This window comes from Pinus tabuliformis, chromosome 7 (genome assembly GCF_031772625.1).
Source record: "Pinus tabuliformis cultivar Carrire ecotype Pingquan chromosome 7, CPIR1, whole genome shotgun sequence".
Taxonomy (NCBI): Eukaryota; Viridiplantae; Streptophyta; class Pinopsida; order Pinales; family Pinaceae; genus Pinus; species Pinus tabuliformis.
The window spans coordinates 1,040,985,519-1,041,003,533 of record NC_142293.1 but is presented as its reverse complement, the minus strand read 5'-3'; positions in this window follow the sequence as shown (position 1 = coordinate 1,041,003,533).

Sequence of the window (18,015 nt, the reverse complement as noted above, 5' to 3'; positions counted from 1 at the left end):
TGGGTGAGATGCAACGCACTTAGCCAGTGGAGCAGCTGCAATGATGGTTTTGACCAATTCTGAGCAGTTTCTCATGGAGAACTTCTGGGAGAAGCTGTAATCTGTTGACCTTGTTCCTTTAGGGGTTAGAACAACACTTTTAGGGACTTAGGAGCCCTTGGTTTATGGACATTTCATGCTTGGGGTTGTAGGGCCCAAAAATGTCTATAACACTAGGGAATGCAGGAACAAAGTACGGGCATCATACCGAAAGGAGAAAACATCATCACACTTGAATATATGGAAGAAGAAGGAAGTACAGTCATGAAAATGTGGCACAACACAATGTACAGACATAACAGCCTCAGAGGGAACTGAAAGTGTGAAACTTCAATGTTCTAAATCTCATACGCAAGTTTCATGAAGAAAAGTCGCATATAAACGTGAGTTAGACACCGCACCGTCGCGTATATGTTAATTTTAAGAAAAGCAGTGGGACAGACTCAGGAAAAAGGGTCTAATATGATTCATTCCATTATTTACTCTGTTTGCTAATGGTTACAATATGCTGATGATGTGTGGAAATGTCTTGACACTTGTAAAATGTTTAAAAGTGTTTTGATCCTAAATTAATGATGATAATGCCTTGATACTTCTTGCTAATATATGCAAGATGGCACAGGTTCAGGGGGAGCATATGCCTTTAATAATGCATTGTTGGCATTATGGTTAGTAGTCCTTGGTGATGATGCTTATATGGCTAAATGATATATCTTGCTATGATATGGTTATGAGTTGTCCATGAAAAAATCTTCTTGGGGTTACATAGTTGATGTTCAGATCAGATTTGTGGTTGATTCTTTGATGATGCATATATGGTGCTTACATGGTGATCTTCATAAGGATAAGGAGAAGTACAAATCTTGAATTCACATCATCATTACTTGATGATGAGTCACTCATATGCTGTTGTCATCATATGCATAAATATCATATAATACAGTTATGATGCAGGATTCCTATAGTTCTTGGCGCTCATGTGGATGAGGATTGTTACTCTTGATGACATCAAGAAGTCTTGACAAATGACCTTGAGCTCAAGATACATAGTGCTGGATACATGAATGATTACTCAAAGTTTCATTGTTGGAGACATGATGATGATAAGTTCTTACCTATATGATGATAGGTTGATACTTAAATATGTTGATTGATGCAGATGTTCCCAAGTGATGATACTTGGATCATGCAAATCTTGATGTTGATGAGATGGCTATGGTGTTTTTCACATATGATATAATGTGAATGATTATGTATGTCATATGCAGAATTATGTTCAAAAGGATGAGTTGATGCAGACATAACATATACAGGTTTCTGGTCTAGATGCTGTTGTCAGATGATTATGGAGCAGATCATACATTGTGTATGATAGTTGCTGATGACTATCATGATCTTATTTAGATGTTTGGTCTCTACTATAAATTTCATGTAAAGGCCATATCAAGACTCATGATGTAATAGTTTGTCTCTATCTATTGTAGTCATTTGATGAATCCCTGTTGGTCATATGATGTAATTTGTACCCCCGCTATGCATGGGAAGGATGATGTAATACTTCAGTCATGTACAAACATTTGGTATCTGGCGTATCCCCACTTGGTTGGGTGGATGAGTCAATATTGGTATATCCCCAATAGGCTAGGAGATGGATGTATGTATGAGTCCTTGGTGATAGGAAGGTCATTTATGATTGAGTCAAGTTCTTCTTGTAGAACATCTTTTTGCGGACCTTTCTTACAGTCAGGGGGAGCATGAACAACACACTTCAGCAGAGTAGAGATTTCAGCATGTACTCAGAGGGAGCATGGACAGATTGGTACACCTTGGCATATACAAATGGGGAGCTCATTATAAATTTCAGCAGGTACTTAGGGGGAGTATGGACAGCGGAATGTTTATCAAGGAAAGAGAATATCTTGGTACGCCCTTTGCCCTTTATGTCAAAGGGGGAGAGTGATTTGGGTCGTTGCCATCAAGTCCAAAGGGGGAGATTGTTGGCATTATGATGCATGTGTTGTACTTGATGGCAACCCACTCGTAGAAGAACAACTCACTTATATATAACTAGATGAATCTACAGAAGAGATATCAGATGTGACAAAATACGTGGGATGTAGGACAGCTCAAGGGAATCAGATGACAGTTCTCAGTACGACAAGTTAGCTTTGCCATCAAGTCCAAAGGGGGAGATTGTTGGCATTATGATACAAGTGTTGTCCTTGATGGCAACTCACACAGATGACAGATCATAGTGCAGCAGGTCAGTAGCAAAGAGTTGATGATCAAACTACAAAGAATGAAGAAAGAGGAGTATATACGCAGGTTCACTATATACAAAGTCGCGTACATATGCAGGTTATACGCAGGTCACTATGTACCAAGTCATGTATATATGCAGGTTCACTATATACAAAGATGCATATACACGCGGGATTGCTGATCAAAAGTCGTGTATGCGTATGCACACACTTTCATGCACAGAAAAGCGCGTACATGTGGGAAAGGTTATTTTTGGGGCCGTGGTATTTAGTCCTATGGTTTTGGTCCTTGGTATTGCGTCCAAAGTGTTGAACCCTGGTATTGGGTCCCTAGTATTGGTTCTCAATGGTTTTGGACCATGGTATTGAGTAAGGCCTAAGACTATAAAAGGAGAAGAAGATCATTAGGCAAAGGCATTGAGAAAGTCTTGAATATCTGATGAAGGATGAGATCCAGTATGCAGGTTATGGGTTCATGATGCATTGCTTGATCTAAGCTAAGGAGGAATCTCAACAGTTGATGGAGAACAAGATCTAAGGATAGATCGGCATCTAATGGCTTGGAATGAATCATCTCTATACGGTTTGATCCTCTTTAGTCTAGATCTGTATACTAACACATGTAATGTTCTATAAATGTTATGCCCTTGGTATAACTCAAGTTTGGAATAGCTGCAAATCATGAATGAATATTTATAGAAGTATACGCTGGTTGACTATGATAAAAGTGCGTACATACGTAGGTTAGATACATCTAAGTAGCATATACCATATGAGCTATGATGTTTGAAGTTATAGGTGTTTCTGATTATTGATGAGTTCTGATGACTGTTTACTGGTGTCAGTATTCTGCATATTCAGATTGGTTGATTATGTTTAGCTTCAGTATTGATGGATGAGATCTATAATGGATCAGGATCAGAATGACTTATCTTTATGTGATCTAATGAACTAGATCTGGTTGCTAGCATACATATTATCTTTGTATATGTAGTGATCTGGGTATGTCTAAAGTCAGGAGGTGGAATGAAGTTATAAGTAAGTAATTAATGACAAATACGTTGGTTCGCCTTGGTGAAGTTGTGTATACACGCTGGTTCGGCACTTCCAAGTAGCGTATGCACTCTAATGCATGATTTTTGATGATACAGTTGGTTCTGAATATTGTTGCAGAGTTCAGTGTTCTGCTCTGTGTTCTGGTGACTGAATTTTGTTGACGTGGTTTCAGTGATTCAGTATTGGGTGATTCAGAGATAGATGATGCTAGTGTTGATTGATTGTGTGCTTCAATGATATTGATGGTTCCAGTATGAAAATTAGATGAAACATGGCCTTTAGATTATGGTGTTGTGCTTCAGGAGTATCCAGTCTGAAAATCTATGAAACATGGTACCTGGAGGAAGAAAGAGAAGGTTGTAGCCTTGTGTAGGTCGGCACTTACGTACTAGTACATCAACTAGTACAAGAGCTAAGGGGGTGGTAGCTCCCTTCCAGTAGCAGCTGGAAAATGAGTGAAGGTTGGAGCATTAAGTAGGTTAGCACCTACGTACTAGTAAAAGGATCAGCTAGTACAAGAGCTAAGGGGGTGGTAGCTCCCTTCCACGAGAAGCTAGAGAACGAGAGAAGGTTGTAGCCTTCTGCAGGTAGAAGCCTCTGTACTGGTATATGATTGCACCAATACAGAATCATTGTAAAAAGAAGTTTTTTATTAAAAAGAAGATTGAAACGACTTGCAGCAGGTGGTTTTCACCCACATTGGGTTTCCACCTTACATCATGGTGTTCATGTGTGCTTCTTGTGTGTGATGGTCTGTTCTATTTTACTACTCATGTTTACTGTTCATATGGTTAATAATGTTCTGATTCACTCATTAAGGATCAACTAACTGAATCATAAGTTTACTGGATATACGCTTGTTGCATTACACATAGTTGTGTATACACGCGGTTTTCCTTAACTGAAGTAGCGTATATGAATCTTAATATGGAAATGAAAAATTTATATTGATTTGATAATACAAATTCACCCCCCCCCTCCTCTTAGTATTATTTCCAACAATTTGTATTAGAGCAGGTCCTTTGGTAGAAGCGTGTTCGCTTGAAGGAGATCCGTATATCAATGGGAAAGAAGCATAAGAAGAAAGCGCCTAAGAAGAAGAAGAAATCTCAGAAGAGCTATGACAGTGGAGAATCGATTGGGGAATATGTGGAAGAAGCACCTCAGATTCAGAATCACTTCAGAATGAAGATGAACAAGCAAAAGAACTAGCAGGTATGAATTTGTTATACTCTGGTGATACATGTATCCATCCATTTGAAGGTAATGAAAGTGATAGCGAAACAACCGAATTTGCTCATATGGGTGAGCAAGAAAGATATCAAATAGAGGCAGAATTTAAAAGGCTTACAGACAAAATTAGAGATTAATAAGATCTATTGAAAAAAAGGGAATGTGCGTTCAAAGAAGAAGCTATGAAACTAAAAGCTCAACTAGAGGAAGAAAACATGGTAAGGAAGCTATTCAAGGAAAAGGAAGATCAATGTCAAAAGTTGCAGGATGAAGTGACATTATTAAGAAACAAAGTGAATGAAAGGAGCACAACAATTAAGAAACTCAGGGATAGATCCAGCTACTATGAAAGTCTTGAAACTAATATCCTCTCGCTAAAAGAAGATCATGAAGAATCAAATAAGCAGAATAAAGAACTACTCCAAGCTCTTGAAAAACAAGAAAACGAAGTTCTTCAATTAAGACATCAGGTGGAAGAAGGAAGAAAAGTTGAAGGAATCATGAAGAAGCAGTATCTTGAAAAGGAAGAGCAACATCAGGTTGAGATAAATATTCTAAATGATTAATTAGAAGAAAAGGATAAGCTCTTACGATTTCAAGATAGTACTAAGATCTTGGATGATATTCTTAGTAGTCAATGGTCTCCTGCTATCAAAACTGATCTTCATTTTCATGAATCTGTTGAAAGTGAATCTAGTTCACAAAATAAGACAAGGAACTCTAATGCACAATCTGAAATACTTAACAAGGAGATGAGAGGTCAATCCCATCAACAACCAAGGAAAGAAAATCTTCAAAGAAAATCTTTTACTCCTCCGATGAATAATGTTGAATGTTATGTATGTCATAATCTTGGACATATTGCAACCAGATGCAGAAGTAGAATGGTTCAAGACCATCACACAGAGAGATCATCATGTTCCAGGTACTTTAAAGGATATTGTTTTTCTTGCAATATGTTTGGTCACAAAGTTGTTGATTGCTACAGAATGAATATGAAACATATGAGATGTTATGCATGTAACAAGCTTTGACATATAGCTAAGGAATGCAGGAACAAAGTACGGGCATCATACCAAAAGGAGAAAACATCATCACACTTGAAGATGTGGAAGAAGAAGGAAGTACAGTCAGGAAAATGTGGCACAGCACAATGTACAGACATAACAGACTCAGAGGGAACTGAAAGTGTGAAACTTCAATGTTCTAAATCTCATACGCAAGTTTCATGAAGAAAAGTCGTGTATATACGCGAGTTAGACACTGCACCGTTTCGTATATGATATTTTGAAGAAAAGCAGTGGGACAAACTCAGCAAAAAGGGTCTGATATGATTCAGTCCATTATTTACTCTGTTTGATAATGGTTGCAATCTGTTGATGATGTGTGGAAATGTCTTGATACTGGTAAAATGTTTAAAAGTGTTTTGATCCTAAATTAATGATGATGATGCCTTGATACTTCTTGCTAATATATGAAATATGGCACAGGTTCAGGGGGAGCATATGCCTTTAATAATGCATTGTTGGCATTATGGTTAGTAGTCCTTGGTGATGATGCTTATATGGCTAAATGATATATCTTGCTATGATATGGTTATGAGTTGTCCATGAAAAAATCTTCTTGGAGTTACATAGTTGATGTTCAGATCAAATTTGTGGTTGATTCTCTGATGATGCATATATGGTGCTTACATGGTGATTTTTATAAGGATAAGGAGAAGTACAAAGCTTGAATTCACATCTTCATTACTTGATGATGAGTCACTCATATGTTGCTATCATCATATGCATAAATATCATATAATACAGTTATGATGCAGGATTCCTATAGTTCTTGGCGCTCATGTGGATGAGGATTGCTGCTATTGATGACATCAAGAAGTCTTGACAAATGGTCTTGAGCTCAAGATACATAGTGTTGGATACATGAATGATTACTCAAAGTTTCATTGTTGGAGACATGATGATGATAAGTTCTTACCTATATGATGATAGGTTGATACTTAAATATGTTGATTGATGCAGATGTTCCCAAGTGATGATACTTGGATCATGCAGATCTTGATGTTGATGAGATGACTATGGTGTTTTTCACATATGATATAATGTGAATGATTATGTATTTCATATGAAGAATTATGTTCAAAAGGATGAGTTGATGCAGACATAACATATACAGGTTGCTGGTCTAGATGCTGTTGTCAGATGATTATGGAGCAGATCATACATTGTGTATGATAGTTGCTGATGACTATCATGATCTTATTTAGATGTTTGGTCTCTACTATAAATTTCATGTAAAGGCCATATCAAGACTCATGATGTAATAGTTTGTCTCTATCTATTGTAGTCATTTGATGAATCCCTGTTGGTCATATGATGTAATTTGTACCCCCGCTATGCATGGGAAGGATGATGTAATACTTCAGTCATGTACAAACATTTGGTATCTGGATTCTGGCGTATCCCCACTTGGTTGGGTGGATGAGTCAATATTGGTATATCCCCAATAGGCTGGGAGATGGATGTATGTATGAGTCCTTGGTGATAGGAAGGTCATTTATGATTGAGTCAAGTTCTTCTTGTAGAACATCTTTTTGTGGACCTTTCTTACAGTCAGGGGGAGCATGAACAACACACTTCAGCAGAGCAGAGATTTCAGCATGTACTCAGAGGGAGCATGGAAAGATTGGTACACCTTGGCATATACAAAGGGGGAGCTCATTCATAAACTTCAGCAGGTACTTAGGGGAAGTATGGACGGTGGAATGTTTATCAAGGAAAGAGAATATCTTCGTTCGCCCTTTGCCCTTGATGTCAAAGGGGGGGAGTTATTTGGCTTGTTGCCATCAAGTCCAAAGGGGGAGATTCTTGGTATTATGATGCATGTGTTGTACTTGATCGCAACCCACTCGTAGAAGAACAACTCACTTATATATAACTAGATGAATCTACAGAAGAGATATCAGATGTGACAGAATACATGAGATGTAGGACAGCTCAAGGGAATTAGATGACAGTTCTCAGTACGACAAGTTAGCATTGCCATCAAGTCCAAAGGGGGAGATTGTTGGCATTATGATACAAGTGTTGTCATTCATGGAAACTCACACAGATGATAGATCATAGTGTAGCATGTCAGTAGCAAAGAGTTGATGATCAGACTACAAAGAATGAAGAAAGAAGAGTATTGTTACACAGTAATTTGTCACCGTTTGTCACCGTCCCTGTTACCCCTCTCCCGCACACTCGAGGACTCATTCCGGGACCTGTGAGAAGTGACATGACCTGAAACCACTTGCATCATATTCCCTTAAGTATGAGCTTCATATGCCCTGAAGACATCTCCTGCAGAATACCCATAAAAAGACCTCTTTTTGCATTGGCGCGGTTCCACAGTGTACTGCTCGTGCCAATGGGGGAAATCCTCTAAAGAGGGCGCGCCATTGGCGCTCTGTCTCAGAGTCGCACTTGCGCCAACCGAATTGGGTAAAGTTTTTAACAAACAAGCTTCTGAAGGTTCTCCTTAACCCATTCACCAACTGAATCTATGTTGAGCTAGGATTGTTTGGCTTCGAATCTCCATAGAAGGGAAGTGGTATGCCACCTTTCATGGAAGTTTCTAAGTGATAAAGCCAATTCCATTGAAATTGTGAGTGATCTTATCTCCTTCCCCTCTATCTATAAAAGCTTGTCTCTATGCCTTGAGCAAGCTAGTTCCAGCATAGTGCTAGTGATAGAGAATTCCAGGAGTTCAAGAGTTTGAAGCTGCAAGAGCCTTCTTTGCACCCATAAGGCCAAATCTAAGTGAGGAGATTCTTGTCACCAAAGAGAGAGAGGCTTGTTTCCCATCCCAACAAGCTTTGCAAGACTTGTGTAGCTGTCTACCCAGCCAAAGGAGGATTTGACGTTAGAACTATGGTTGTATTATTCTTTGTTATTTATCAATAATAGATGACTATCATTATGGTTCCACTCTCATTATCCTATGATTGATGTTGAGTTATATCTTTTCTGACTGATATATAGTTGCATCTATTGGATTTTATTCTTGTATTTGTGTTTTTCTTTGCATGTGCAGGTGTCCAATCACGGAGATCGTGGGGATCGTGACTGGCCGAGGCAAAGGAACGAGGGCGACGTCTCTTCTACGAATATTAGCGTTGGAATCCAAGTAGGTTCTCATCATCCACTTTTAATTTGCAATTAGGAACTTGCGTGATAGCATTCTTTGATTGTTGCTAGACCCGGTCTGGGCTAGTAGGGATTGTCTCTGTCCGCAGAGAGGATTTACCTCCACAACAAGTATATACGCAGGTTCACTATATACAAAGTCGCGTACATATGCAGGTTATACGCAGGTTCACTATGTACGAATTTTTGTATATACGCAGGTTCGCTTTATACCAAGTAGGGTATACATGCAGGTTATACACGCAGGTTCACTATATACAAAGATGCATATACACGCGGGATTGCTGATCAAAAGTCGCGTATGCGTATGTATGCACTTTCATGCACGGAAAATCTCGTACATGTGGGAAAGCTTATTTTTGGGTCCGTGGTATTTAGACCTATGGTTTTGGTCCTTGGTATTGTGTCCAAAGTGTTGAACCCACGTATTGGGTCCCTAGTATTTGTTCTCAATGGTTTTGGACCATGGTATTGAGTAAGGCCTAAGACTATAAAAGGAGAAGAAGATCATTAGGCAAAGGCATTGAGAAAGTCTTGAATATCTGATGAATGATGAGATCCAGTATGCAGGTTATGGGTTCATGATGCATTGCTTGATCTAAGCTAAGGAGGAATCTCAACGGTTGATGGAGAACAACATCTAAGGATAGATCGGGATCTAATGGCTTGGAATGAATCATCTCTATACGGTTTGATCTTGTTTAGTCTAGATCTATATACTGACACATGTAATTTTCTGTAAATGTTATTATCCGGGTATAACTAAAGTTTGGAATAGCTGCAAATCATGAATGAATATTTATAGATGTATACGCTGGTTGACTATGATAAAAGCACGTACATAAGCAGCTTAGATACATCTAAGTAGCGTATACCATATGAGCTATGATGTTTGAAGTTAGATGTGTTTCTGGTTGTTGATGAGTTCTGATGACTGTTTACTGGTGTCAATATTCTGCATATTCAGATTGGTTGATTATGTTTAGCTTCAGTATTGATGGATGAGATCTATAATGGATCAGGATCAGAATGACTTATCTCTATGTGATCTGATGAACTAGATATGGTTGCTAACATACATATTATCTTTGTATATGTAATGATCTGGGTATGTCTGAAGTCAAGAAGTGGAGTGAAGTTATAAGTAAGTAATTAATGACATATACGCTGGTTCGCCTTGGTGAAGTTGCATATACATTCTGGTTCGACACTTCCAAGGAGCGTATGCACTCTGATGCATGATTTTTGATGATACAGTTGGTTCTGAATATTGTTGCAGAGTTCAGTGTTCTGCTTTGTGTTCTGGTGACTGCATTTTGTTGACGGGGTTTCAGTGATTCAGTGTTGGGTGATTTAGAGATTGATGATGCTAGTGTTGATTGATTGTGTGCTTCAATGATATTGGTGGGTCCAATATGAAAATTAGATGAAACGTGGCCTTCAGATTATGGTGTTGTGCTTCAAGAGTATCTAGTCTGAGAATCTATGAAACATGGTACCTGGAGGAAGAAAGAGAAGGTTGTAGCCTCCTGTAGGTCGGCACCTACGTACTAGTACATCAGCTAGTACAAGAGCTAAGGGGGTGGTAGGTCCCTTCAAGTAGCAGCTGGAAAATGAGTGAAGGTTGGAGCATTCAGTAGGCCGGCACCTACGTACTAGTAAAAGGATCGGCTAGTACAAGAGCTAAGGGGGTGGTAGCTCCCTTCCAGGAGAAGCTGGAGAACGAGAGAAGGTTGTATCCTTCTGCAGGTGGAAGCCTGTGTACCGGTATAAGACTGCACCAGTACAGAATCATTATAAAAATAAGTTTTTTATTAAAAATAAGATTGAGACGACTTGCAGCAGGTGGTTTTCACCCACATTGGGTTTCCACCTTACATCATGGTGTTCAGTTGTAGAATCAATTGGGGAATATGTGGAAGAAGCACCTCAGATTCAGAATCACTTCAAAATGAAGATGAACAAGCAAAAGAACTAGCAGGTATGAATTTGTTATACTCTGGTGATACATTTATCCATCCATTTGAAGGTGATGAAAGTGATAGCGAAACAACTTTATTTGCTCTTATGGGTGAGCAAGAAAGATATCAAATAGAGGTAGAATTTAAAAGGCTTACAGACAAAATTAGAAATTAACAAGATCTATTGAAAAAAAGGGAATGTGCCTTCAAAGAAGAAGCTACCAAACTAAAAGCTCAACTAGAGGAAGAAAACAAGGTAAGGAAGTTATTCAAGGAAAAGGAAGATCAATGTCAAACGTTGCAGGATGAAGTGACATCATTAAGAAACGAAGTGAATGAAAGGAGCACAACAATCAAGAAACTCAGAGCTAGATCCAGCTACTATGAAAGTCTTGAAGCTAATATCCTCTCGCTAAAAGAAGATCTTGAAGAATCAAATAAGCAGAATAAAGAACTACTCCAAGCTCTTGAAAAACAAGAAAACGAAGTTCTTCAATTAAGACATTAGGTGGAAGAAGGAAGAAAAGCTGAAGGAATCATGAAGAAGCGATATCTTGAAAAGGAAGAGCAACATCAGGTTGAGATAAATATTCTAAATGATAAATTAGAAGAAAAGGATAAGCTCTTACGATTTCAAAATAGTACTAAGATCTTGGATGATATTCTTAGTAGTCAAAGGTCTCCTGCTATCAAAACTAGTCTTAGTTTTCATGAATCTGTTGAAAGTGAATATAGTTCACAAAGACAAGGAACTCTAATGCACAATCTGAAATACTCAACAAGGAGATGAGAGGTCAATCCCATCAACAACAAAGGAAAGAAATTCTTCAAATAAAACCTTTTACTCCTCCGATGAATAATGTTGAATGTTATGTATGTCATAATTTTGGACATGTTGTAGCCAGATGCAAAAGTAGAATGGTTCAAGACCATCACACAGAGAGATCGTCATGTTCCAGGTACTTTAAAGGATATTGTTTTTCTTGCAATATGTTTGGTCACAAAGCTGTTGATTGCTACAGAAGGAATATGAAACATATGAGATGCTATGCATGTAACAAGCTTGGACAAATAGCTAAGGAATGCAGGAACAAAGTACGGGCATCATACTGAAAGGAGAAAACATCATCACACTTGAAGATATGGAAGAAGAAGGAAGTAGAGTAGGAAAATGTGGCATAGCACAATGTACAGACATAACAGACTCAGAGGGAACTGAAAGTGTGAAACTTCAATGTTCTAAACCTCATACGCATGTTTCATGAAGAAAATTCGCGTATATACGCGAGTTAGACACTGCACCATCGCGTATATGTTAGTTTGAAGAAAAGCAGTGGGACAGACTCAGGAAAAAGCGTCTGATATGATTCAATCCATTATTTACTATGTTTGATAATGGTCACTATCTGCTGATGATCTGTGGAAATGTCTTGATACTTGTAAAATGTTTAAAAGTGTTTTGATCCTAAATTAATGATGATGATGCCTTGATACTTCTTGCTAATAAATGAAAGATGGCACAGGTTCAGGGGGAGCATATGCCTTTAATAATGCATTGTTGGCATTATGGTTAGTAGTCCTTGGTGATGATGCTTATATGGCTAAATGATATATCTTGCTATGATATGGTTATGAGTTGTCCATGAAAAAATCTTCTTGGGGTTACATAGTTGATGTTCAGATCAGATTTGTGGTTGATTCTCTAATGATGCATATATGGTGCTTACATGGTGATTTTTATAAGGATAAGGAGAAGTACAAAGCTTGAATTCACATCTTCATTACTTGATGATGAGTCACTCATATGCTGCTATCATCATATGCATAAATATCATATAATACAGTTATGATGCAGGATTCCTATAGTTCTTGGCGCTCATGTGGATGAGGATTGCTGCTATTGATGACATCAACAAATCTTGACAAATGGTCTTGAGCTCAAGATACATAGTGCTGGATACATGAATGATTACTCAAAGTTGCATTGTTGGAGACATGATGATGATAAGTTCTTACCTATATGATGATAGGTTGATACTTAAATATGTTGATTGATGCAGATGTTCCCAAGTGATGATACTTGGATCATGCATATCTTGATGTTGATGAGATGGCTATGGTGTTTTTCACATATGATATAATGTGAATGATTATGTATGTCATATGTAGAATTCTATTCAAAAGGATGAGTTGATGCAGACATAACATATACAGGTTGTTGGTCTAGATGCTGTTGTCAGATGATTATGGAGCAGATCATACATTGTGTATGATAGTTGCTGATGACTACCATGATCTTATTTAGATGTTTGGTCTTTGTTATAAATGTCATGTAAATGTCATATCAAGACTCATGATGTAATAGTTTGTCTCTATCTATTGTAGTCATTTGATGAATCCCTGTTGGTCATATGATGTAATTTGTACCCCCGCTATGCATGGGAAGGATGATGTAATACTTCAGTCATGTACAAACATTTGGTATCTGGCGTATCCCCACTTGGTTGGGTGGATGAGTCAATATTGGTATATCCCCAGTAGCTTGGGAGATGGATGTATGTATGAGTCCTTGGTGATAGGAAGGTCATTTATGATAGAGTCAAGTTCTTCTTGTAGAACATCTTTCTGCATACCTTGCTTACAGTTAGGGGGAGCATGAATAGCACACTTCAGCAGAGCAGACATTTCAGCATGTACTCAAAGGGAGCATGGACAGATTGGTACACCTTGGCATATACAAAGGGGGAGCTCATTCATAAATTTCAGCAGGTACTTAGGGGGAGTATGGACAGCGGAATGTTTATCAATGAAAGAGAATATCTTGGTCCACCCTTTGCCCTTGATTTCAAAGGCGGAGAGTGATTTGGGTTGTTGCCATCAAGTCTAAAGGGGGGGAGTGTTGGCATTATGATGCATGTGTTGTACTTGATGGCAACCCACTCGTAGAAGAACAACTCACTTATATATAACTAGATGAATCTACAGAAGAGATATCAGATGTGACAGAATACATGGGATATAGGACAGCTCAAAGGAATCAGATGACAGCTCTCAGTACGACAAGTTAGTTTTGCCATCAAGTCCAAAGGGGGAGATTGTTGGCATTATGATACAAGTTTTGTCGTTGATGGCAACTCACACAGATGACAGATCATAGTGTAGCAGGTCAGTAGCAAAGAGTTGATGATCAGACTACAAAGAATGAAGAAAGAAGAGTATATACGCAGGTTCACTATATACAAAGTCATGTACATATGTAGGTTATACGCAGGTTCACTATGTACCAAGTCATCTATATATGTAGGTTCGCTATATACCAAGTAGGGTATACACGTAGGTTCACTATATACAAAGACGCATATACACGCGGGATTGCTGATCAAAAGTCGCGTATGCATATGCACGCACTTTCATGCACGGAAAAGCACGTACATGTGGGATAGCTTATTTTTGGGTCCGTGGTATTTAGACCTATGGTTTTGGTCCTTGTTATTGCATCCAAAGTGTTGAACCCAGGTATTGGGTCCCTAGTATTGGTTCTCAATGGTTTTGGACCATGGTATTGAGTAAGGCCTAAGATATAAAAGGAGAAGAAGATCATTAGGCAAATGGATTGAGAAAGTCTTCAATATCTGATGAAGGATGAGATCCAGTATGCAGGTTATGGGTTCATGATGCATTGCTTGATCTATGCTAAGGAGGAATCTCAACGGTTGATGGAGAACAAGATCTAAGGATAGATCGAGATCTAATTGCTTGGAATGAATCATCTCTATACGGTTTGATCTTGTTTAGTCTAGACCTTTATACTGATGCATGTAATGTTTTGTAAATGTTATGATCTGGGAATAACTCAAGTTTGGAATAGCTTCAAATAATGAATGAATATTTATAGATGTATATGTTGGTTGACTATGATAAAAGCGCATACATACGTAGGTTAGATACATCTAATACTTAGTGTATACCATATGAGCCATGATGTTTGAAGTCAGAGGTGTTTCTGGTTGCTGATGAGTTCTGATGACTGTTTACTGGCGTCATTATTCTGCATATTCATATTGGTTGATTATGTTTAGCTTCAATATTGATGGATGAGATCTATAATGGATCAAGATCATAATGACTTATCTTTATGTGATCTGATGAACTAGATCTGGTTGCTAACATACATATTATCTTTGTATATGTAATGATCTGGGTATGTCTGAAGTCAGGAAGTGGAGCGAAGTTATAAGTAAGTAATTACTGACATATACACTGGTTCGCCTTGGTGAAGTTGCATATACACGCTGGTTCGGCACTTCCAAGTAGCGTATGCACTCTAATGCATGATTTTTGATGATACAGTTGGTTCTGAATATTATGGCAGAGTTCAGCGTTCTGCTCTGTGTTCTGGTGACTGCATTTTGTTGACAGGGTTTCAGCAATTCAGTATTGGGTGATTCAGAGATTGATGATGCTAGTGTTGATTGATTGTGTGCTTCAATGATATTGATGGGTCCAGTATGAAAATTAGATGAAACGTGGACTTTAGATTATGGTGTTGTGCTTCAGGAGTATCCAGTCTGAAAATTTATGAAACATGGTACCTGGTGGAAGAAAGAGAAGGTTGTAGCCTTCTGTAGGTCGACACCTACGTACTAGTACATCAGCTAGTACAAGAGCTAAGGGGGTGGTAGCTCCCTTCCAGTAGCAGCTGGAAAACGAGTGAAGGTTGGAGCATTCAGTAGGTCGGCACCTACGTACTAGTAAAAGGATCGGCTAGTACAAGAGCTAAGGGGGTGGTAGCTCCCTTTTAGGAGAAGCTAGAGAACGAGAGAAGGTTGTAGCCTTCTACAGGTAGAAGCCTGTGTACTGGTATAAGATTGCACCAGTACAGAATCATTGTAAAAATAATTTTCTTATTAAAAAGAAGATTGAGACGACTTGCAGCAAGTGGTTTTCACCCACATTGGGTTTCCACCTTACATCATGGTGTTCATGTGTGCTTCTTGTGTGTGATGATCTGTTCTATTTTGTTGCTCCTATTTACTGTTCATATGGTTAATAATGTTCTGATACACTCATTAAGGATCAACTAACTGAATCATAAGTTTACTGGATATACACTTGTTGCATTACACATAGTTGCGTATACACGCAGTGTGCCTTAACTAAAGTAGCGTATATGAATCTTAATATGATAATGAAAAAGTTAAATTGATTTGATAATACTGTTTCACCCCCCCCCCCCCCCCTTGAGTATTATTTCCAACACATTCATGAGAAGTAAAACATTTACTAAAGTTAAAAATTTGTCACAAAAAACATTTTAAAACACATTTACACCACCAAAATACCAAAAATATCTGTATATATATATATATATATATCTATATATATATATATATATATATATATATATATATATATATATATATATATATATATATATATATATATCGAAATCCAGTTTTTTACATCAAAATACTCCAAAACTTGGATGATTTAAGTACAAAATGGCTCAAAGCCTAGGTACGCACACTCATATGGCTACGCCAGAACACCTGCTAAAATGAGCCTATTGCTCTAGAAAAGCTAAAACAGCTCTAGATACCCTCCGAAGAGGAACCAAAAACCGCTCAGGTACACCGATAGTGTGTCGTTGCATATGAGCGGAAATCTCCCTCATAGGAGGGGAGGGGGACACCCATAGTCAAACCCTCTAGGTTCCTCAGAACCTTGTGGAGACTGTCGACATCGCCCCCTCCAACAAGTAGTTGTCTGCCTCGTTGCACATAGCGAGGTTCGCCTGCAGGTCGTACTAGCGCCACATCTGTGTTAAGCATCAAAGTTTCATGTCAGTCCTTATTTCATTGTTAAAAAATATTACATATACATTCAAAAGTACAAAAATACTCAAGTACTATTGTTATCACCCCAAGAAACTCTCCTAGGTTGTATATCAGAGATGCTCGGGAACATTACAAACTCAACAAAAAGTTGGATAAATGGTGGATGAATGAAACAAATGTTGCATATTCAAGCCAGATAAACACTTCTACTATGATTGACCCCAGACATGGGTGAACACCCCCAGACTACAAGGCTTTAGACCACCAATTACTCACAGTTTAAAGAGAATGTGATGATGGAGAAGACTGATCACACCAGCAGATGCATAGGACCCTGTGATGGCTAGCTGCAACCAGTAAAAAGGTCTGTAAATTTGTTATCTAATACACAGAAAGGATGACAACTCTCTGGCATTAAAAGAACAGAAACCTGCAAACAAATTCAATGATACATGCTAAATCCTAACACAGAGGTGGGATGACAACCCCTCTAATGCTAAACATTAACAACACATGAATAAATGCAAAACAAGCACAGCCTGGAACAAGAAGAAGAAGTGGACAGTGAGCAATTAACAGCAAAAGAAGCTTGTATTAGCTGGAAATGAAGACCAGAAGCTGCAGGTTACACAGCAGTTACAGTCTCCAGAAGATGAAGCTTACAACAGAATAACACTCATCAACCTGATTACATCATTTTTTTAGGTATATATATAATCTGGTTACAAAAATTGCTCTGCTGCTAAGCGTGGAGGGGTCATAATTTACCACCAACCGCATTTATAGTTAGATATGGGTCTTTGATAACAGTTTGGTTGTTTTTAATCAACAACATGGCTCTTTCTGTACTTTGATGTCCTTTCTGAGCATATGGAATGTAATGTGAACAAGGCTCCATGACTGATTTATATCTTGGTCTGCTCGAAGCCGTCCTGTTTGTCCTCGGCCATGCTGCTCCTTAAATGCAGTCGCTGAGATATTACTCTGCAGGTACAGGGTAGCTGAAACAATGGCCGCCTTCTTCTTTTGAAAACATAGAACAGGTTGTGGGCGAGAACAAGATGGTAGAAGCCAACTTGAATCGGAGGAATGAATCTAAGTCGTCGGATTATACAAACCAACGACGGAGATCATGAGATGAGGGCTATCGGAAACAAAGAGGAACGGATGAATGTTGACCATCAGATCAGAGAGATCAACAGCAGAGATTGAAATATGCAAACCATCGGGAAGAAATGTGAATGAAGGATGGAAGATCGTCGGATCGTGATCGGGGAGATCCGATAGTTGACGGACGATGCAGTTAAACACGGGTTAACGAGCGGGGAACCATACCGGAAGGGCGGTAAGCAGTTTCCCCGCACTGCTCTTAGTGCTCGGTGGTATCCGTATGAGGGCAAGAAATGTAATGAAATAATGACACGTGGCTGAC